We start from the raw sequence: 21,787 nt of genomic DNA, 5'->3' as shown, positions 1-21,787 counted from the left end.
GTGGCCGGGACGCCTCCAAGGCGGCTTCCGTAGTGACTCTTTGTTTTGTTTCCCTTTCACTTGCAGCAGCRCCACTGGCATTGCTATATCTGTATTTTTTCTCAGCGCGCCTGGTCCCCCTGTGCTGCCTGTCCCTGCTCTGTGCACRCCTTAAAGCAGTCGAGCCTTTTGCCCTGCTCTGCCCTGGGAGGCTGTGGGCATCAGCTCTCGCCTGGCTCTCCGGAGAATCCCAGTGCCACTTCWCCGGGATTCCTCCAGGTGATTCCTCACTGGGATTCCTCCAGGGTTCCCCTCCTTGCCGTAACAGGCGCTCTCGCTTGCATGCGTGGAGGGTTGTTTCCACGTCACCATGTACTGGAACAGGGATGATAAAGGTCTAAYAGGAGGAATAACCTAACTGCTTTTACGTAGGTGACGGGCATTGCTAGGTAGGGAATGTCCAGGTGTTGCTTCATTCGCTTGCCGAAAGATGCATCTCGGGGACGGCTTTAGGGACAGGAAATATCCTGGTTCCTGGATCTGGTTCTTCCTGTTTCATCGAGGAGGAGGGATTGCGGCGCAGCCGAGCCRGGGCTGGATACGGAAATGAGAAATCCAGAGGAGAGGTTTGCACGCTCCTCTCCCGGGATGTGTCCGTGTGCCACCTGCCACCTGCAGCGGGGATGGAAGAGGCTGCCACGTCTGCTCGGTCCCTTTGCCCTGTTCAGGGGAATAATGGATGTTGTCTGATGTTTTCCCCTTTTCCAGGAGCTTTGCATTATTATCTTACTTTGCATCATCTGTTGCAAGGCAATTCTGAGCGTTTCTTGCTCCACGCAGAATTTAAGGATGTAAGTTAGGGTCTGTATCTYGATCGCCCATGGGCATCACGTATCGAATGAATAAACCAGGTTAAAAGAAAGAAACCTCTTAGTATTTGCAGTTGCCTGGCAGCTCTCTCACAGCATCCCTTATTCTCCTTGAAGCCTGTGCGTTTTATTCTGGAGCACAAACCCGCAGGGCGTCGGGGCCTCCGCCCTCGCCGCCGTGTTCCCTTCTGTTTCCTCCTGCTTCCCCCTCGTTGCTGGTGCTTGTCGCGGCCCCCTCCCGGCTTCCCTCCCCAGGCAGCCCCGGGGATCCTGCCTTTTTCTTTCCYGTTTCCCCTTTGTGTCCACGTGGGCTGTACGTTGCCGTTTGACATCATATCAGTGGCCCCTGGGGTTGAGTTCCTCTTTCTTAAAGGTGGTGTAGAGTGGGGGTAGCCCTGATCTCCTGCCTTGGCTTTTGTAGCGCCTTTTTATAGCACGAGGGAKGGCACAAAACTTCTCCAGGGTGATTGGCTCTTTGTTTTTGTTTTTGTTCTTTTCTTTTTTAAAATTCCAGCTCCTTAMTGCTCAAAATGTGAGTCTTGCCTGCCCCGGCAGTTGGGAGTTGAATGGAAAACCAGCGAGGTTTTGCAATAGCAACTATCCAGCAAGGGAGACTTAATGGGAGCAGTTGCTRTTTTCGCTCAGACTCTTTATAATTCCGTGGTGTTGCTTGTTTGTAACTTGTTAATTCTAGTTAACTAACATGCTCGGGAGAAGAGAGCCTTTGTGGAGGACTTGACAGCCAGGCCCTTCCCCGTGATGGCTGAAACGCCTCCCAGCACAAACCCTTTCTCGCTGCAGAGCTGAAATGCGGTTGTTYCCTGAAGATGAGCGGAAAGGCGCAGGGAGGCCCCAGGCCTCCTGTCCACGTGCCACAGGAGCAGCAAAGCAGAGGTGCAGAGCCCCAAGCCGGAGCTGTTCCTGCGGGCACGCAGTGATCTGGAAGCCACGGCACCCCAGCTGAGCCTCCCATGAGGAGAACCTCCCATGCCCCTTAAGTCTCTATTTTAAAGTGAAGTGACGAAGGCTGAACCGTGGCCCTTGCTACGAGTATTGCCAGTGTTGTCACTCCCCCGCGTTGGTGCGTGTCTAGCTTTCCGTGTGTCCCTTGGGAGCGAACGGAGGGCTTTGCAGGGGTGGGTTCCTGGCGGGCGTCCGCGCGGGCCGGGCGCGAGGTTGTGCGGCAGGGACGGCCGGGCGCGCTGGATCTGCTCGCAGATACCTCSGGGATGAGCGCGAGTGCTTATTTCGGGCTGCCGTGTGTCAGGGGCCTGAACAAACGTGGAAAAAGAGATGCCCCAGTGTTTGCTGCTTYGTGGTCGGTCCCAGGCGCCGTCCAATACGGCAGTTTTCCCTCCAAGGGGTGAAAGGTTCTGAGGGGTTTCTGAGAGTTTGTGTTTGTTTCTGTTTTGTTTTTGCCTCCTCTCCTCTCCCTTTGGGTCCRGGCTGCTCTGCAGTGCTGCCTGGGGGCTCACAGGGCTAATGGCTCTTAAAAGCTGGAGGAGCCCTTGATGTCGCGGGCGTATCTGCAGCCCCAAGGACACCGCAGCCTGTCCTTAGCAGGGACATGTCCTATCAGCTGTGCTTCAGCCGGCCGGCCGCAGCCTCCCACTTCAAAGCAGGATTTGTCTGACGGGCACCATTCGCGTGCAAAGCCCCACACAGACCCCGGGAGGGAACGGCCTCCCCGGCGGGCGCTCGCGGGGCGCGCCTGGGTGCTGCTGATAGCACCKGGCCCGGCGGGCCGAGCAGATTGCGCCGAACCGGCAGCCCGGCATCGCGCCTCCTGTGACAACGGAGGCTCCCGGGGGGCTTCCTCGTGGAAGAAATTCCCCATGCCCACGTCCAGAGTGCCCTTCGGAGGCAGCTGGGAGTCCATCTCTCCAGCTCCCTTAAAAAAAACCCATATATATATGTTTATTTATTTTAATCTTCAGTGTAAGTATACATATAGCCTGTGGTAGATAGGGGAGGGAAGGTAGCTCCAAGTCGATGATTTTCTCTTTTATTATTATTATTATTATTATTATTACTACTATTATTATTATTTTTTCTGCCCCCCTGTCCCTTCTCACGCAGCTGAGATTTTACCCCGTGGCTGCCTGGTAGATTGGGAAGGATTCCTTCATTGTTGCTTAACCGGAGAGGTAGTCAGCACTAAGATAGCAAGCGCTGTGAGTCAACGCTGTGTAATGACATAATGCCGGGTTTCCAGTGCCTGGCAGATGTTGAGCCCTTTAAAGGCAGAGCCGAGCCATTTGAAACGAGGGTAGCTTGCCAGCCTGTTGCAGCAGAACTGCTGTTTTAGGGAGAGGTGGATGAGAAGTCCTCTCATTCTGCTCATTGTTGCACTGGAAATCTCCTGGCTTCTCCCTGGAGAAACTGGGGAGCGGAGGGCACGCGTGCTCCGTGCCCGGCAGGCGGTGGAGGAGGCAGGATTAGCCCCACCGTTGGAGGGGACCGCCGGGTGTCCAGGAGCGCGGGGTCCCCGGKGCCCCGTGGTCGGCCTGTGCTGAGGAACCGCCTGTGGGACGGGAGATCCTGGGTGGTTAGTGCCGAGTCTCCAACATCCCTTTGAAGACAGGCTTGCGGGGAGCTCACGGAGCTGCCGGATCACGGAGCTTCCCTGCCAGGCTCGTCGCAGGTCTGGTTGCGCTCCTGTGTAAACTGYGCTGCTGGTCTAGCTGAGCTGCTGCTGGCTGCAGGTGGGCTGTCTCTGGCAGCTCCTGTGGGTGCCTGCCAGGTGCTCGTGGTGCCGCTGGCCGCAGCTGCTTCGCCTTGCCCTTTTCTCCCCCGCATTCATGAGGCCGAGCTCTTCAGAAGTTGCTCTCCGCCCCGGTCAGCAGCTTTAGGAAGTCTGAGGCAGTTTGGGACGCGGTTCCCTGCTTGCTTTAAAAGGGTGTCCCGCGGGGAGCTCGCAGGACCAGCGCTCGAGTTCAGAAGTTTGCTCTTCTCTTTCTCTGACAGTTCAGAGCGGTTGGAACTGCAGGCTGCCCCGCTTTGTTTCCTGTGCATCTTGAAAGTTGCCCTAGTCCAACGACTGAGCTCAGCTGCTGTGTTTTAAGCTCATGCTTTGCAGCTCCCGTGCGTTTTGTGTTCCTTGGAAAGCTCTGGCTTTGGCCTCCTGCTATCTTAGCTGRAGTTTGCTCCCTCACCTTTGCTTTTTGACATTCCCACATCATTTGAATTTCAAGGCGTCCTGTCTTCCTCAGGTACCAGCTAATGAAATTTCCTGACGCGGAGCAAATAATTAGAAGATGCAACAAATTCATTCCTCTGTAGATTGAGGGTGATTGAGTGTTTTTTAGATTGAAAGGATATGCGCGAGTGGAATTTTGGATAGATGCATTTGTATAAATAAGTAAATTAAAACAACATTTGAAAAAATGCTGGAGCAGCCATTTATCTTGSCAGAATGAACTGGAAACTCGAGCAGTGGACGGGCAGCATCCCACCTTATTTGAATTATGAAGGAGTCACTGAAGGAATYTTAGATCTTTGAGGTCTTTTTGCAAGTGAGTCACAAGAGCATCCATCTTCAGAGGAGTGAAAAGCAGCGCGTGTGTCCAATGTTCACACTTATCTTTACACTGTATTTTCTTTTTCCTCAGGCTAATTCAGAGGAGGATGTGGAAGAGCATCCACAAGAGCACAGGTAAGCAAAACCCCAATGAAAACCTAAGTATTAAAGCTCAGTTTGTTTTTTTTTGCTTTAGAAACTACTGAGGTGTTGTTGGACAGACTACTGAAAAATGACCCTTTTTCCTGCCTTGTTATATTAAATACCTTTTTATTATTTGTGGCTTTATTTTCTCAACTCATATTAGCATTCACTTGTTACCAAAGGGCAGCATATAAGTGTTTGAAATAAATGCCCTGTTATATCTGTTTCTTGTTTGTTTTTCTTCTGAGCTGGCTTTACTTTTTATTAATTTTGGGGAAAAAAAAAAGTGTTTATTGAGATGCTTTATTGTGTAATTTGTAATTCATTTGCTAAAACTAAGGATGATTTTGAGCTCCAGGATTTGCAAACCTASGTAGTCCTGGAGTGTTAATGTTCACAGCAGGGTAAAGACAACTTCAAGTCAGAGACCTTTTAATGTGTTGCAACAGAACACTAAATATCCCGCTTTGTTTCTTGAAATCAGATAATAGTAAAGCCCTTTGGAAAGGTAGCCTTCAACTATGCTGTTTCTGCTCGTGTCAGGCCTGCTCTGTTCTGAGCAAATAGCACCGCGGATTGTTTCATTTTTTAAACATACATCGTGTTTCCTCTTTAAGCRCGTCCCGCTTAAAATGCTTGGAGCTTTCCCAGTGAAACATTTCCTTCCTCTGGTACGTATTAATGCGGGCACAGCTCCCGGTGCCACGCGAGCCCTAAGGATCACAAGACCTAAACCAAACAGGAGCGGCGGCGCTGGGCTCCGCCTGGCCGGGAGCGCCTTCCTGCCTTCCCGTCATCTCCCGCCCTTGCCCTCCGTGTGGGTCCCRGGGAGTCACGGGAAGGCTCTCCTGCCTAACCTCAGTAGGAATGACATAGTGGAGCAGGAACGGGATGGCTGAATTACTGCTGCTTCTCGCACCTGTGGTGGTCGTTTCCACTTGGATAAATCCCCTCATTCCTCTCTGGATAGGGGGAAAAATCATTTTCGCCCTGCTTTGAAAAGAGGGGAGCAAGCCATTTAAAGTATGTGGAGGTTTTTTCCTGCCTTTTTCTTTGTTTTCTTCTGTGTAAATGAATAATTTTGTCTGTCAGCTGGGGACTGATAGAGTTTTGGCCCAAGGTTTTCACTGTGTGCCAGGGCAAGCTCCCCKTCCTGGGCTGCACTCGGAAGGCAGCAGTTTCGTACCGTGCTTAAAAAGGTCTGGGTTTTTTTCACTAGTGGTCACAGAGATGCGGCARTAATCAAAACATTGCTCAAAGGTGATAAGATGGTAAGATAGGAAATAGGAAAAAGTGGTTTTGGATATTTATTTTTATCCTTGAGATGTTCAAAGATTCTACAGTAATTACTCATTTCCAAAAGTGAACTTGGGGCTCTGAAATACAGGTTATAGAGTTCACTGTTACTGGGTGGAAAAATCRCTGTGTTGTTGTACCCAGCAGCTTCAGGGAACTTAGTTTCATGAATCTGTGTGTGTCTCRCTGTTTTGCTTCACTGTAGTATGTGAACACAGTGTGTGCCGTGTACAGTGAAGGTATGTTGTAGTAGGGACTTGGTGAAGAAGAACTATCAAAACCCCCTTAGAAATGCTGGAATTTATTAGTTTCTTTCTCTATTAACTTTCATTTTCTTGGTTTGTATTACAGTGTATTGAGATTGTGATGACTCCCTTTTMCTATAGCAGCAAAACCTGAAAACTTGCAGCATCTCCTTCTCATTTCCCATTAATAAAATGCCCTAGGGAATTCAGCTGCAGGTGCTGAAGCTCGACGTGAAGCCTCCAGAGCACTAGAAGCACCTTAAAGTAGCCACCTGCACAGAAGGTATTGGTGGTAGCAGATGCAAAGTAGTTACCAGAACTGCAGAAAGCAGAAAGGGTTCCACATCTTGGGGCATAAAGGAGAAAGTCGCCTCACAAAACATGGTGTTGTGTTCAGTGTCTAGCTCTGGGTTAATGGGCTCTCTTGGGAGCTTGTTAACTTGATTAAAAAATACAGTAACGCACTGATCTGTGCACTGACTTCCTGTGCATCTGCGGATCTCCCRTTTGAGGGGGGCTTCTTGTTTCCCTGTTGCTCGTGTGCTGAGCACACCAGAGGGATGGACCGTGTCTTGCAATTGTTTCTTTAGGTTGAGCTTGTGCAAATGTGTAAATTTGCATGGAAATAAAAACTGGCTGTCAAAATCTTTTGGAAAGAGCTATTTCAGAGATAAATGAGAAATAGTTGCTTTGGTGGTCTGTTGGTTTTCAGCGGTCCTGAGGGTGAAAAATATGATTAGCAACATCTTTCTCTCCAAACTACGGTTCCTGCCTTGCTGATTGCTTGGATGCCACCACAGGTTGCTTTCCTCTGTTTTCTGTCCCTTTGGATCAGGCTCTGACATAAGAAGTGCTGCCCGGTAAATAGCTGAGTTGCTGCATGTRTTACTTCAGGCCGCAGTCTTTGGCGGGATCAGAACCATGCTTTTTGGTTAAAAAGTTTCAGGTTTCTGTAAAAACTGTTTCTTGCATTTCGAAAAAAGATCTGTGAAAAGATGCCTTCCAAACCAAATTTGCTTCAGGATGTTAGAAGTCAACGAAACTTAGAAGAGGAAAGTTGGAAGAAAGCGTTGGCAGGTTGGCAGGTAGTTGGATTTTTTTTTCTTTTTTTTTTCTTGCCTCAGCTTACTGCTAAGTCTTCATTTGCTGAAACAGAAAATGATAAATTAGGAAGATTTAACTACTAAAACATATACATCTCTCTCTATATATATTTGCTGAAGTAGCAGAATAATTGGTCCAGTGTACAAGTCTGGCACAGATAAAGGTACAGTAGTGTTAAGTGACGGTACCGTTGAAACTTTAGAATTTCCCCTTTGAAGTAAGTAATAAACTAGCCCAAAAGAGAAATTTTTATGTGCATGATGCTCTTAATCCGTTGCTTTGAAGAACTTCTCCAAGAGGCCTTTTAGTGTGCAGTTTTCCAAATAGYATTTTAAGGATCATTTGCACCAGCAAACCGTTGCGTGCAGTAAAATGTGGAACGAATTCTGCAGTCCACTGCGGTCTGTGAGGTGCATTATTACTCGCTGGGAAAGCCGGCGAGCACGTACCCGCAGCTCTGTACTTGGCAAGAAAGRGGGGCTTTTTCACACTCTCTTTGAGTAGGTAAGCATCAGAGAACGAAAATGTGGAGCGTGGTCCACTTGGGTCCGTGCAGCATCTCGTTGAACTTTCGCCTTTGATCACTCAGGGTTTCACCTAGAGGGCTGGAGCTGCTTGCTGAGCGATGCCCACCTGGGGTAAGTTCCAGCTCCTGTAGGAATTCAGCCTGGGATGGGACTCTCCTAACTGGCAAATGGGATTACACGTAATSCCATATTTTTTGATGCATCTGCTGAATACTGCTTCAGACACGGAGAAGAAATGATTTCTATGGCATGCACACAGCGRGTGTGTTTTCATTGGGTAATGACAGAAGAATATTGCAGTACAGTCTAACATCTCGTTTTCACTTGATAGAGTGTCACTGCTGCTATATCCTATTTACCTAGTTTCACCAGATCACCAATGGGCTTGTCATTTTAAGCCTTACTGGAATGAGAAGATATTAAGCTTGCTTTACGCAATTCCTAAAAATAACAGAGAAAAAATGAGATACATGAACCTACTTGTTGCATTTAGGTGGAAATGCCTAATGACTCACCTGTCGGGAGCAGCAAAATGTGGAGCTAGAGCAGAAAAAAGGTTACTGGAGAAACCTGTTAAATGCCTGACCAAGTCCAAGGAGCCCTTACAGATGCAGAAACGACTGTTTTGTAAGAAGTTGTTACCGTTACCCCTACCCCCTTTAATCTGGGAGAGCTGAAAGGCGCAGCTGGGTGGCAAACTGCACTCTCACTTCTTTAATCTCTTATCTGCGCCTTGCATGCTGCAGCTCACTGATGAGCTCTGCCTCGCTGGCCTCCGCCTTGCGCGCCGCTCGGAGCTGCTTTGCTCCCCGCTCCGGGCTCTGCTCCTCCCTAAATCCAGCCCGTTTCCAATTGTGCCGCCCCTGTGCTGAAGAGGGGAGCGAGAGGCTTTTGCAGGACACTTTGCTGCATGCCAGCAAATGAGCCAGCTCCCATTTATTTGGCCGCTTTGGACCCCTTTTGGAAGAAGAAGGCCGGCCTAGGGAAGCTGTACTGCCTTGCAGCCCGGCCTGTATTGCTAATGCTCTGCCTGTCTGGAGCTGGGATTGATGGAAAATAAGACAGCTTGGTGCATTCTGCAGGGAGCTGTCAAACTTCTGTCCTCAACTTATATCCTAATTGGCCTTAATCGAAATATCTTAAAGGTGGTGCGTCATCAGGCTTAGTTTCTTTAATGCACTGTTCCAGTCCCACACACTGTCAAAAACTTCTGTGAATTGGGAAAAAAATGCTAGTCTGTGTGTGAATGTGTGTGTATAAATGTGCCATATRTACAGGTGCGTGTATGTTTGAGCGGCTATGTGATGTGCAACGAGTACGTATCACTGTTCTGAGGCCTCCTGCCTGCCCTACGTGCCCATCATCAGAACAGCAAATATTTAATCTCCACGTTGGCTTTTGCGCAGGCTTAAAATGGACTTTYTCACCTGTGGGTGATAATTTGGCGTTGAGAAAAGACAAGCTTGGTGTAGTTGTGAGTGTTAACACTYGCTCTCACAGGGCTCGTGCTGCCTGGAAGAGCTGCCCCTGCTATCTCTGCTTCATTTCTGCCCTTGTAAAAATAGCAGCAGAATAGGGATGGTTTTCTCCCTGCGGGCTCGCGGCTTGCTCTATATGAAGACACTATATTGGTGGATGTAGGCGACTGGAGCAAACCTCCTCACATGGAATGGCCTATTTTGAACAGGGAAATAAAAAATGTAGTGCTACACTTTGGCATCTTGTCTCTCTCGTTGTTTTAGTTTCTTCCTCCTTACGTACACGTCTCACTTTGTCCTTTTCTCCTTGTGTTCTCCTCCATATACCTTATGTGTTTTTTAGCATCTTTACTTTCTTCCAGCTTTGGTGCCTGTTCTGGCCATGGCTGAAGCAGCTGTGGTTTTAGCAGCAGTACCAGAGCGGCCCTGCCTGCCRTCCCTGAGCTGTCCCCGGCTCTGCAGCTCGCCTCAGGGAACACCTTTGGGTTAAAAGCACTGTTTTTCAAGTGACTTCCSCTCCTTTGGGTTGCCGGTGCTGGACCTTGCAGCCCTCAGGGCTACGTGTAGCAGCTCGGGTCACCAGGAGCTCTGGCACCCGCAGCTCTCGGTGCCCCTTTGGTTTGGACCTCGCGCTCCCTTCCTGCGCGTTCCCTTCTCCCGTCCCCTTTTCCCACCTGCCTTTGGGTTTGCTCGTGGCCTGGGTGCCCCAGGGGGATGCTGGTGCCGGGGCCCCAGCTCCCGTGTCTGCAGCAAGAGGAGCATTGGGTGCACACAAACACCCCTGTGTGGTTTGCGCAGTTCAGGGTCTGGGGGTTTTTCAGGCGTTTGCTGAGCCCTTGCTGAGCCTGCGCCTTGGGACGGAGCCCAGGCAGCACGCGTGATCTGCAGAGCYGGGACACTGCTTATCTGGGCATGTAGACAAGGGCGTTGGGGCCGGTGCTGCCCATTCTGGGCATTTTGATAGGGGCTGCAGAGCTGGGCAGGGGCAGGGGCAGATCCCGTGGTGGCACTGCCCGTTCCTGTGGTCATCGAGCAGATGCACGGAGCTCCAGCCCTCACACCAGCACCGGCGTGCTGCCAATGTTCCACCTTGGAACAGGACATTTTCCTTGTTCAACATAAGGATGCTTCAGGTTTTTTTAAGCTAACAGYTGCTGTAACACATTGTTGTCATCCTGATCCTTGTATACTCGGTGTCCCCTTTTGACCACGCATGGTGCTTTTATATGAGCAGTCCAGAGTAGGGTTTCTCCTCTTACACATTTTAATACGCTAGTAATGAACTTCAAATTTGTGTTAAGCTAATCTCTGATTCATGGGAGGCAAGCCACGGAAGATTAGCTTTATACTTATTTATTATTATTATGACTCATTAATAGAGAGCTGCTTGCTTAGCTGCTTAAGAGTTTAATTCGCTGTAATTTTAATTTTACCATTAAGCAGTTAAATGACAGACATCTGGAATAGCAGACTGTTGTCAGCARTTGGAAAATGGACACCCTTTAAGTGTTTAGATGTTAGCTTTTCTGTTACAGATTAGCAAATTGTTACTAAGTAGAGAAAAAGAAAACATCTTTGTTTACTTCCAGAAATCTGCAAACAGTCCATTTAGGAATTGTCAGCCGCAGTGTGTTGGCGTGATTTCTTATAATTTGAAAATAAACTTTCCTGAAATCTGATTCTGTAATAAAACAAGAGGCTAGGATTACTTCTTTGCACTTTTTCTGTTAGTTAAATACATTAATTCTTTAATTAGAGATTGAAACTTATCCCAGCAAGGAGAGAGCGTCACGGGCTGTGCCCTTCTCTTCCTGCCATTCTGCTGGAGACTCTCAGGTAATAAACTCTTGGCTTGCAGCACGGGATCCACTTTGACTTGAATAGGAACATGCTTTGGGAGCAGTGAGTTGGAGCCCTGGCACTGGCTGTCATTGCAAGGACTTGTAGGAAGCCGAGTGCAAGAACACCAGATTTTTTGTAACTGTGGCGTTTGTAACTTTGGTAAAGTACAGGCAAGAAAAGGCAGGCGACTCTTCTATATCACGTTCGGTCTCAACTATAAATTCAAGCCCCAGCTCTTTAAACTCAGGGTTGCGTTGGCTTAAGCATTAATTTTTATCTACTTCAGTAGCTGCTATGGGGAGAGCTCCTTGTGACGTTATTACAGAATGGCCAAATCYCCTGTTAATCCAGGCAAAATCCTACCGGAGACAGGGAAAGTATATCAAATAGTGTACTCGTATGTGACAGTAGTATCTATCAGCAATTCTGCAGAATTCTGATTAAATACTTGCTTTATGTATGTGGGAGAATTTGCTTTGAGCAACCACGTCAGGAGCTGAGGAGAAACACATGGTCAGTGGGATGAACTCGGATGTCCATCTTCTCTGAGGAGTCCTGTAACATCCATTCTGCTGACTGAGGTGAGGAAGATAGGGGAGCAAAAGGAGGCTTCATGGTAAGTCACTTTTACTCCCTCCCAGCCTCCTGCTCCCAAAGTAGTGMACAAGGAAGGCTGCTTTTATATATTTATTTTTTACCGTAAGTAATTTTTTGGAAGTGCAATGGAAATATAAGGGGAGAACAACTCAGGAGTTTTGGTTTGTTTGTTTTTTTTTTTTTTCCTATATACAAAACAGACCTTGTTTTCTGTAGAACAGATGGGCTTTATATAGATTTTAAGCATGGGCATTTCTCAGTTGGAGCCAATCACTGTAAATAAGTTTTGGGGAGGAAAGCATGGTTTCCAAGAGGAAGGTGAAGGGTAACCTGCTGTTCCCTTTTTGTGCCGTTCTCCTTCTCCAGGAGCCTCCTGTCTAGCTGGAGATACCTGCTGTGGTACTTAGTGAACACCAAAAATCCGCAGATGGCAAAGAGAAGTTCAAAATGTCAAATTAATGGAATTTGTGGCTGCCTGATGAAAGCCAGCYGTTGCTGTAAAACTTCACACACGTGTAGGAGCTCTGAGGACTTGGGAGTGAAAGGGAGAAAGTCAACGCAGTGTTGTTTGCTGTTGGAAGCCTGGCCTGTTCTCATGATTTTGCTGGGCCCCAGTTAGAAGTTGGGCTACTTGAACAAGAGTTTTTTTAATGTGTATGTTCACAACAGCCTGCAGTTTCTGGAAGCATGAGGAATACAGAAAATAACTCGCCGTTTCTACAGCGGATCTTGTTTAGAAACAGTTCCTTTGGGTGATGGGTTGGTGACATTTGCAGTGATATTGCTGGGCCTTTGTTGTGTGTCACATCAGTTCATTTGCAATCCTAAAATTTGAAACTGACCCTGTCCTTGAAGAGGCTTCTATATCATTATAATGATAGTTTGACACTTTAAGAAAGCTGGGAAGACTTTCTGAAACCTGAGTCTTATATAGGGAGAAGAAAAAGTGACCTTAGGTTAAATTTGTTCTGATATGTGATCTGAGTCTTTTTTAATACATAAAACATCTCACTTTTTTGGCTGTTTATTGTTTTTTCTGCTTCTCTCCAGGAGCTTATTATTAAAGCCCACTATTATTCTGTGGGACTTTCTCAGCTCTCTTTCATTATTATTAGTTTTTTTCTTTATTTAATCACATATGAATACTGACACCTGATCCGGTGGAAGTTAATGGTCTGTATTTTACTGTTTTATTGTTGTTTTTTTCTGTCCTCTCTGYACTCCTCTGGAGACATTGTCATGTTCTTACAGGCCCATTTTCCCTTCTGGTCATCCTCCCGTCCCAATGTGGTGGGTGTGTGCTCAAGGAAAGTTTTGTGGGTGCTATAAAAGGCTCCTAAACGGTACTTTTGATGACACCAAGTGACTTTGAATCACTTTGAATGACTGCAGTCAGCTCCTGCAGGCATCTTCCAGAGCTGCTGCTATTCTGTAGACAGTGGATCCAAATCCAATATTTATCTTTTAAGTTTGTGCATGTACTTGGGTACATTTCATCTTTCCCGTGAAACTGCTTCAGTTGTTTCTGCGACTTGKGATTATCAAATTAAGCCAAAAATGGGAATTCTGCTTCTTGTTGAGGCTCTTTCTCCTGTTGATACTTCCGAAGACTTCTGTCATAGGCAGCATGAGCAAATGGTGGATTCAGGAGAACGTTAAAGATTTCATACTCTTCACAGTCTTTGATCTGTTGGTATTTGTTACCTACTAATGAGAACACAAATAGCTTCAATAGTTGTGTATCAAACTAAAATTAGGCCACATATGCGAGTATGTATATGTAGTTGGATGCCATCCCTTGGCACTTAGGACTCCGGTTCAGGCTCGTGCTTTGCTGATAAATCTGTTGCGTTACCCTTGGGAATACCCTTGGACTAAAAAGGGGGATTTGAGGGCTTGCTCGACATGGAGCCAGYCGTCGTGCCGTGGTGTGTTTGGGATAGAGCAGATGTGTGGTTGGTCTGGAATGGTTTGGGAGGAGGCAGCCAGGGCTGCGGTGCCTGCCTCGTGCCGGGGCTCCGCGCCGGAGCTGGAGCGCTCTCGAGCCGAGGTGCGTTGGCTTTGAGGTGCCCGGTCCTCACTGAGACTGTGCTCGAAGCAACGGGAGAGCCTGCGGATCCCGAGGGGCCTGTGCTGGCTCCCGGTGAGGAGCGGGGTCCAGCCTCACGCCGCCAGCGTGTTGCCTCATCCGCAGGGAACTCCCTTGCAGCACTGCGCAGTGGATGGGGAGCAATGTGAGGATGGAGCATGGGGAGCAGGCGGCTCTGCCGCAGCTCCCTGCGGAGCCGGAGAGGCGGCACCGGAGCGCAGCTGGGAGCCTCGCCTCGTGCCCGGCCCCTGGGAAGAGGCTGTTTTCCCCCTTCCGTGGGTGGGAGCCAAGTGGCAAATTTCCTAATTTAGGATCCCAAGGCCAAGAAGCATTCATATCCCTAGATATGTCTCTCTATATAWAGGCTAGTATACATTTTTAATTAAATATACATATATACATAGACACATACTTTTTTGGTAGCGGTTCGGAGATGCTGTCCTGCTCCTTGGCGTGCCCAGCCTTGGTCTGCTGCTCGCCGAGGCAGAGGCTGTGGGTGGTGATGAATTTGCACCTCCAGTGCAGCAGGACAAAGAGAAGGCAAGTGACTCGGGGTGGCAGGCTGAACAGAAAGATGCCAGGACCGAGAGCACCCTAAGAGAACAAAAGGGCTGGCAGAAAGGGGGAAAATGAAAGCTAGCCTATGTGAAGCGCTAGAGAAAACTGGTAAGGGAGAAAGACTGCAATCCTGTGATGAAAGAAAGGATGCCCAATAGTGCAAGGGAAGTGACTGATTYGTAGCTGTGCCAAACACGTGTGACTGTGTTTATGGCATGGGCTGAGGCTGGGCGCAACGAACATGTCGACCATAAATCTGTATGAAAACAAATTTATAATTTGTGTTTTTTCCTTTTTTTCCCTCAAATGGAACAATGCAAGGCGTTGCAGGGACCTGAAAGCGAGCAGTTATGTGCTGCTGTAGGGCGCACCTGCAGCTCGGGACGGTCTTGCATCTTGAGGGTGCCTGTGTGGCCTTTGTGCCCGCCTGCGCGGCTGCTCTGTGCCTGTAAATCCCGGTTCCCGGCAACRGGAGGAGGGCTGGGAGCTGAAGGGCCTGTACTTGACCAGCTCCTTGACCCATGCGTTACACGCTTTGTTGCTATTAACTGCCTTTCTTCAATAGCTATTGTCTGCGCTCTGTCCTGGTGCGCTCTGTCTTTTATTCGAGGCCTCTGCTGCCAGCCTGCTGTGTACAGCCCAGGAGGGGCCTGCTGCCTGCTTAGATATTTCTGTGGCCTGTTGGTGACCTAGTTTGTGGAGCATTTACACTTTTCTTTCAAAAGGGGGGCATTTCTGCCTTTTGTGAGCATTCTCAGCGTTGCTGGGATAATACAGCTGATCCTGCAGATGCTCTTACTCACTTTGAAACAGCCAACGAAACCCGCTCTCCCTGCCCCAACCTCATGCCTTCAGTCTTGCTTTTCTCCCTCCCTTTTTTCTTTTGAATAGTAGAATTGTTCGTTTTCTCTGGTCACTGGCTTGCATTTTGCTAGGTGGCTCATTTTTGGAATTATTAACAAAATGTTTGTTGCACAGCCTTCYTATGGSATGACAGTATCCCCCSCCCAGGCTCTTAATTTTAACATGGAGACCTCAGCTTTTATTTCCAAGCTGAGGGAACTCCTTTGGAATCCAGGAGGGAGGCACAGGTGGGCTTCCTGGTCAGCACAGACTGAGACCCTGTGCAGTGTTTCTGCGGAGCACTGAGCTCAGTTCCAGCCGCAGCAATGGGCTTGCACACCGTGAGGAGACCTTCCTCTTTCCAGATGGATCCAGGTCTCGGAGAAGATGCTTTTATGGCCCAGGTACGCTGTATGGCCACCATAGTTAAACAGGATTGCAAAACTCTYGTGGTAGCTGCTGTTCCATGTGTTACCTGCTGCTGGGCAGAGCCAGGGGCAGCACTTTGTGCTTCCCCCTTTCCTGTGTCCTTTGCTGCAGACCCTAGGGCTCCCACTTTGAAACCATCAGAGGAGGACCTCCTGCAAAACGGCCACTGCTCATTTATCAGCATAAAACGTTGCCATGGGGTGACATGAAGAAGCCCTCCAGAGGCTGGATGCATTGCTCGCACTTGCCAGGCTTGTTTGCAAGCACTTGGGTCAGGGGTTTTTGAATGCGCCCGTCCTGCCYGGACTAGTGGCTAAACGCGCCGTGCTGGAGTCCTGCTTCTGCATCCCGGGCTGCTCCCGGCCTGCCCGAGGAGGTGGCACTTGGAGCAGGCTYCCGCTGGCGCTCGCGCAGGGCTCTGGCGTTGCCCTGCTCGTCGCCCTGCAGAGGAAGGGCTGCGGAGGGAAGCGCCGCTCCGGGCTGCCGGGAAACCTGCCGCTCGCACCCGGAGCTTTTCCCCAGGTGGAGAGTGAGAAGCTCCGCGGTAAATGATGGATTTGTGCAGCGTGCACAAGCAAGTTCTGCTTTCTGGGGACCCTTAGGAAACTAAGAATAGCTTTACTTGGTGACCGTGCATAACGGAGAAAGCAGCACAGTATCTGTAGTGTGGCAAGTGAAAATATTCTTCTGCTTGCTGAGGTGTCTTGGACTGCATGTAGAGGGGTTTCCTGGGGTTTGCTGAAACCCAGTGATGAAGGGGTTTGACTCCTAAGGAAGCTGCTACCTTCCATTGGCTGCGAAGAATKAAAAGCAATGGCTGGGCCGTTTAAACAGGCAAGCTCTGGTTAGCTGCTCGCCTTTGAAACAAGGGCGGAAACACGGGCGTGGAGGGGAGGTGAAGTCTCAATATAGCACTCCACTGCAGCGTTTTTGTTAGGCTGATACAAAATACCGAAAACTGACTTCCTCTCTCTTTTTTTTTTTTCCACTTATTTTCCTCTTCTTCCCGCCCCCACCAGTTGAAGGAAACAACTGTTAACCCCTTGGCTCAGGGTGCCTGGAAATCCAAGTTCGAGAGCCTAATGCTGCAGCACAGCATAGCTGAGTATCTCCCCGGTAGACATTTGGTCAATAAAGGGGTGCAGGCTTCATATGGCTCTGCTTTATTGAACAGCATAAGGTTGCAGTATTTTGTACGTGAGAAGAAGCTGACTCCAAGTGCACGTGGACTTCCACAGGTCCCAGCTGCTTTATAAGGGCCTGGTAGTTTCTGCGGTGAGCACTGTGACTGCTGGCCCGAGCAAGGCGCTCCTTTTTGACTCGGTGCCAGTTTGGACTCTCTGGCCGCATATATGTGTGTTTCCATGTTGTGTATTTTTCTTCCTTCACAATGTAATCTAACGCAGTATAAATATCCCGCGGCGYGGCGCTCGGGAACGGCTCCCAGGCGCGCGCGTTTCCCGTTATTAATAGCCTGGGATCCGTCTCGGGAGCCCCTTCCTGGCTGGCATTCCCGCCCGGYGCGAGGCGGGCTCGCCTTCCCGGCGTGGGGTCTGCATGTGGAAGTGAGCTGATGCTGGGCAGGATTTCCCCTGCCTTCCGCTGTCCACAGGAGGGGAATGAGCTTGGAGGCGAAACCGGAGTTTTCCGCGAGGAACCGCAAAGAAAAAGCTTTTACTGCAGCACATYGAGGAGAAATCTGCAGCGCCCTGCCTGAGACTGCCTTAAGCAAAGGCCTAGCACTGCTCTTTCTCATTGCCTCTTTCTCTTTCAAATTGCACTTTTGCACTCAGGTGACATGGCTGGTGAAAATGCTATTCAAAACCATGAAGAATGAGGTATTCYTGGAAAGCTAGTAGTTTAAATTTGGATTAGCTTGCACATGCCTCGGGAGTACTGTGTGAGGCTGCAGGGAAGAATGAGGTCCTCAGTACAGCAAGCAATAGCAACTGTAATTTTTTCTCCTTGCAAAACTTAATGTTGCAAAGAGAAACCTGAGCTTGGTGTGTTAATCTAGCAAATGCTCCATGAAGGGATTTTACGGGATGTGGATATGTAGGTTTTCAGGATAGATGCCCTTTTTTCCAGTGCCTTTCAGCACAGTAAAATAATTTGCTACTTTACTCATCTGTAGCACGTATAGTGAAGTACTTACTGCATGGCCAACTCGAACAGTTTTGGATACCGAATTCGTTTTGGTTGTCCATCAATATATGGCCTTAAAAAAGGAATGACATTTGATGTTGATGGTAAATTATCAAATGATGTTTAAATATTCTCCCAATTTTGTTGTTGTTTTATAAGGCTTGAGCAGAAATTCAAAAAAAAATGTAGGGAACCTAAGCCTGGGGTGATGCTGGCTTCTGTGTGTGGCAGTTGTGCACACATTTGGCAGCTCYGTGTGACATGTGAACTTAATGGCTCTTGTGTGGCTGCCTTTTGGGAGCAGGTGATAGCAGATGTGTTGTCCAGACCACAGGGAATAAATTAAAAGCAGAATTTGAGCTTTTAAGCCCCCAGGGCTGAATTTCCTTGTATTTGCTTAGGTGTTGGGTTTTTTTTTTTTTTTTTTTTTTTTTTTTTTTTTTTTTTTTTTTAATGTTTCTTGGGAACAAAAAGAAGAGGAGGGGATTTTTGGTACTTACCACATGCACTGCAAAGATTTCTTGTGGGCCATTAAAATCTACCGTGCAAACTCCATGCCTTAGTTGCCTTATAGGGCTGTGCCCTTTCATTATGAAAGGGAACCGAAAGGCTTGGATTAATGAAGCAACAGCAAAAGATGGTCACTGCAGGAATCTCAGAATCCTCAAGGTTGGAAGGGACCTTTGGAGATCATCCAGTCCAACACGCGCAGGGTCACCTAGAGCATGTGGCACAGGGCTGCATCCAGCTGGGTCTGGAAGACCTCCAGAGGAGGGGACTCCACAACCTCTCTGGGCAGCCTGTGCCAGGGCTCTGACACCCTCACTGTCAAGAAATGTTTCCTGAAGTTCCTGTGGAGCTTTTGGTGCYTCAGCTTGCGGCCATTTTCTCTAGTCCTGTCAGTGGCCACCACTGAACAGAGGCCGCCCCCTCCTCCTCACTGCCTCCCTTGRGGTATTTATACACRCTGATCAGGTCCCCCCTCAGCCTCCTCTTCTCCAGGCTGAACAGGCCCAGCTCCCTCAGCCTTTKCTCAYAGGGCAGATGTTCCAGGCCCCTGATCATCCCCGTAGCCCTGCGCTGGAAGATTATCACTGTTAATTATTAAGCAGGTCAAGCTTATCAGCTGCCTCCGAGCTCTTTAATGCATCTGGCCCAACTATTCTGCTCTGACTCAAAATGGTTTCTGTGAGGATGGAAATTCTGGGCCGTAAATAGAAAAAGGAAATGGTCGGGTGCAATGGTACTTAACATGAATGCAACTTCCTATTGGTGTGAGCTGTGCGGCGCGCGGTGCTTCCTGCGGGGCGAGCGCCGTGGGGCGCGCGCCGTGGGGCGCCCCGTGCCCCCAGCTGGCTGCGCCTGCCCTCCCGCTGCGGAGCTTGGGGCGCCCCCGTGCACCCACACAGAGCCGCGGGTTCGGCTCCTCCGGCTCGCGGCAAAACAAGGTTTTATTTCAAGTGGAAAAAGGGCTCGAGCTGTTTCAACTTGCACCATGTAGCAACCTATTCTGGCTTCCAGGACAATGTCTAAAAGCAGCCCTCACCACTGGAATGAGTTGCCACCCTTTCAGTGTTGCAAGGACGGAATTAAACGCATTATCGAGTAGGCAAAAATAAGTGCACTGCCATAGGGCACAAGGTACGTGGTGGGTATTTTAGCTTTCTGTGAGAGCCTTTCACCCGAGCTCTTGTGCAGGGGTAGGCTGCGAGGTTTGGTCACTGTCAGCAAAACACGCTGACATCAGGGCACGGCTGTTTGAAACTGCTGGTGTCTGCGTGCAGGGCTTGCGACTGGGTTTGCACGGGGTTTTCACCCAAGGGAGCGCGATGCTGACGGCGCCGGAGCCAGTCCTGAAACTATTGAATTGTGTGTTGAGCGTTCTCCAAAAAAAAGCAGTTTGTTTATGTGTATGGAGTAGGCCAGGGTGCTTTCAGGTTGGCTTCTTGGCTATACTTGTTAATTAGATGGACGAAAGTTAACAGCTCCGTCCGAAATGATTTGGGATTGTGAAGTGCTTCAGTTTTGGAAGGGCAAACCTGGGTTATGCAGGAAGATCGCTTCTGTGGAGGGTTTGGCAACTAGAGGACAAATAAGTTATTTGAGGGGGGCGAAAAAAGCRAATTTGGCTGAAAAGCTTTGAGCTTTAAAAACTAAAAATAGCGCAAATTGCTTTGTGTGCCTTTGGGATTTGTGTTTTTACTTTGCATCCTCATGGGCTGGAAGCATTTCTTAAAAAGAAACAGAATACAAGATTTTCTCATAATCCCAGAATTGCAGGGCCTGGTAATTCAAGATAAAGTGTTAAGAATGCAGAGGCCTCTGAGAGAGTCCTGAGTTACTTATTTCATTGGGTGAGTGACACTTTGGGTTTGTCTCGGTAAGAACCAAAGAAATAGTAAGCGTGTGATGGTTTCCATGCTGTTAACAATTAGAAGATGACTGACTTCTTAAAAGGGTTAAATCATAAAGAAGCTAAGAAAGATGAAAGAAAGGCTTTGTTTCCATTATCATCCTCTTAGGTACTTTCTGAAGTACCTAAGGCTCTCCTTCTGAAACACTGCAAAATGAACAGGCATTTGTCTCAATATAAGATGAAAAAAAATGAAAATGAAGGTGGCTTTTGAGCTTGCCGGGATGTCAAGATCCGCTGGCACTGCTGGAGATGCTTCAGGGGAGACTCGTGCTCCATGTGCATCCTGGACTGCTGGCTTAAAAAACCCGTCGGCTTTTAAAATAACCAGGCAACTTGGCTAATGATGCAGTTATGAAGTGCTGCTCATGTCCTCTGTGAAGCACCATGTTGCTTTGGGTGGGCAATCTGTCCGAAATGCCGATAAACTCCGCCTTTCTCTAGAGGGATGACGTTKTTCCTTGAAATCCTGGTGGCCCAAGGATTTGAAAGCAGAGATCTCGGGAGAACAATTTCAACCAAGCTAAAGTCATCGTAAACTCGTTTCTTAACTCGGTGCGGATTTCGGTTATTCCAGAGGCTGGCGATGGATTTATGGGAGAGGATAATTCCAGCCTGCTGTTAAACACGCCTCATTGTGCTGCTTCTGTTAAGGAGCAACCACACGCACGCAGCCGGGAGGACGGAGAGCAGAAAGGATCCCCTTCTCCCACTGCTTCCTGCCAAGCCCTCCCCTTCCGTGCTGGAATCCCGCATATTTACATCCCATTGAGAAACTGGGCTTTGGAGTCTGGCTCCTCAGGCTGTGTCTCTGGCTCTAGGTTGTGGGATTTGTTTCTCAGCGAGATCCCTGTTTTTTGCTCATTGGGTGAGGTTTGGCTTGCTTTCCTATTTGCCTGCATGTGACACATGCATTGTATGCAGTGGTGCAGGGGCACRTCACTTCTTTCGCTGGGCAGCATCATTTTGGCCTCTCCTGCTTCGTGTTGGTATCATCCCTTCCCTCTGGAATTCGGTCCCGGAAGAGCAGGGACCCCAACCAGCCTCCTCCCAGCTGCAGCCCCTGCTGCCAGGCATGTGAATGGATTCCTAAGGCTAATTTGCCAATCCCCAAGCATTCAAAAGAAATGAGTCAGCCCTCCCCCTCTTCCCTAAACAATGCRGTGCTAAAAATAGGGGGGGATGTTCGCCTTCTAGGTTTTCAGTCTTTAAAATTCACGTTTTTTTTATCTTTCTCCCAACTAGGCATTTTTTCCCTCAGGAGCAAAGCAAGGCGCTGAAGGCTGCGGTGTTCGCGTGCAGCCTCCCCAGCCTGCACAGGGGCTCTGTGTGCTCCCCTCAGCTCAAACATACCATGTCCGAGGAATTATTATCACCTTTTCTTTTCTTCTTAAGCTGCTGTCCATCTTCCAGAAGCTGCAGTGTGAGCTGTGTAACTGCCTGGTGCTTTTACTGCCTTTWTAGCACATGGGCAGCAGGAAGAGGAGAGATACGAGATGACTTGTCATAAGCTTGGCATGAGTCTGCAGAAGACCAGCTCAGCTGCTGCTGGGGGTCTGTTTTTATTTCTATGTTAAATTCCCCTTAGTTAACACTTTAGTTTGTCAAAAACCCTTCACATCAGCTGCAGGCAGAACTGATAAGAGTATCTTGTTTCGGTTATTTCCGTGTGTGTGTGTGTTGTTCTCCTCCTCTTAGTCTCCCTTTTT

General features: G+C 48.7%; 1 protein-coding gene across 1 annotated transcript in view; it reads left to right on the top strand.

Moving 5' to 3' along the window:
- The first annotated feature begins 4,469 nt into the window (after positions 1–4,469).
- The window catches only part of TMEM131L (transmembrane 131 like), a 64,070-nt gene continuing 46,752 nt past the window's right edge, over positions 4,470–21,787 (top strand). The window contains exon 1 of the mRNA XM_026041652.1: positions 4,470–4,503. The gene's annotated coding sequence lies outside the window, so the exon portion shown is untranslated. The remainder of the gene's footprint in view (positions 4,504–21,787) is intronic.

This window comes from Nothoprocta perdicaria, unplaced genomic scaffold (assembly GCF_003342845.1).
Source record: "Nothoprocta perdicaria isolate Ctin4 unplaced genomic scaffold, notPer1 scaffold_29, whole genome shotgun sequence".
Lineage (NCBI taxonomy): Eukaryota > Metazoa > Chordata > Aves > Tinamiformes > Tinamidae > Nothoprocta > Nothoprocta perdicaria.
This window is presented reverse-complemented; position numbering and strand designations above follow the sequence as displayed.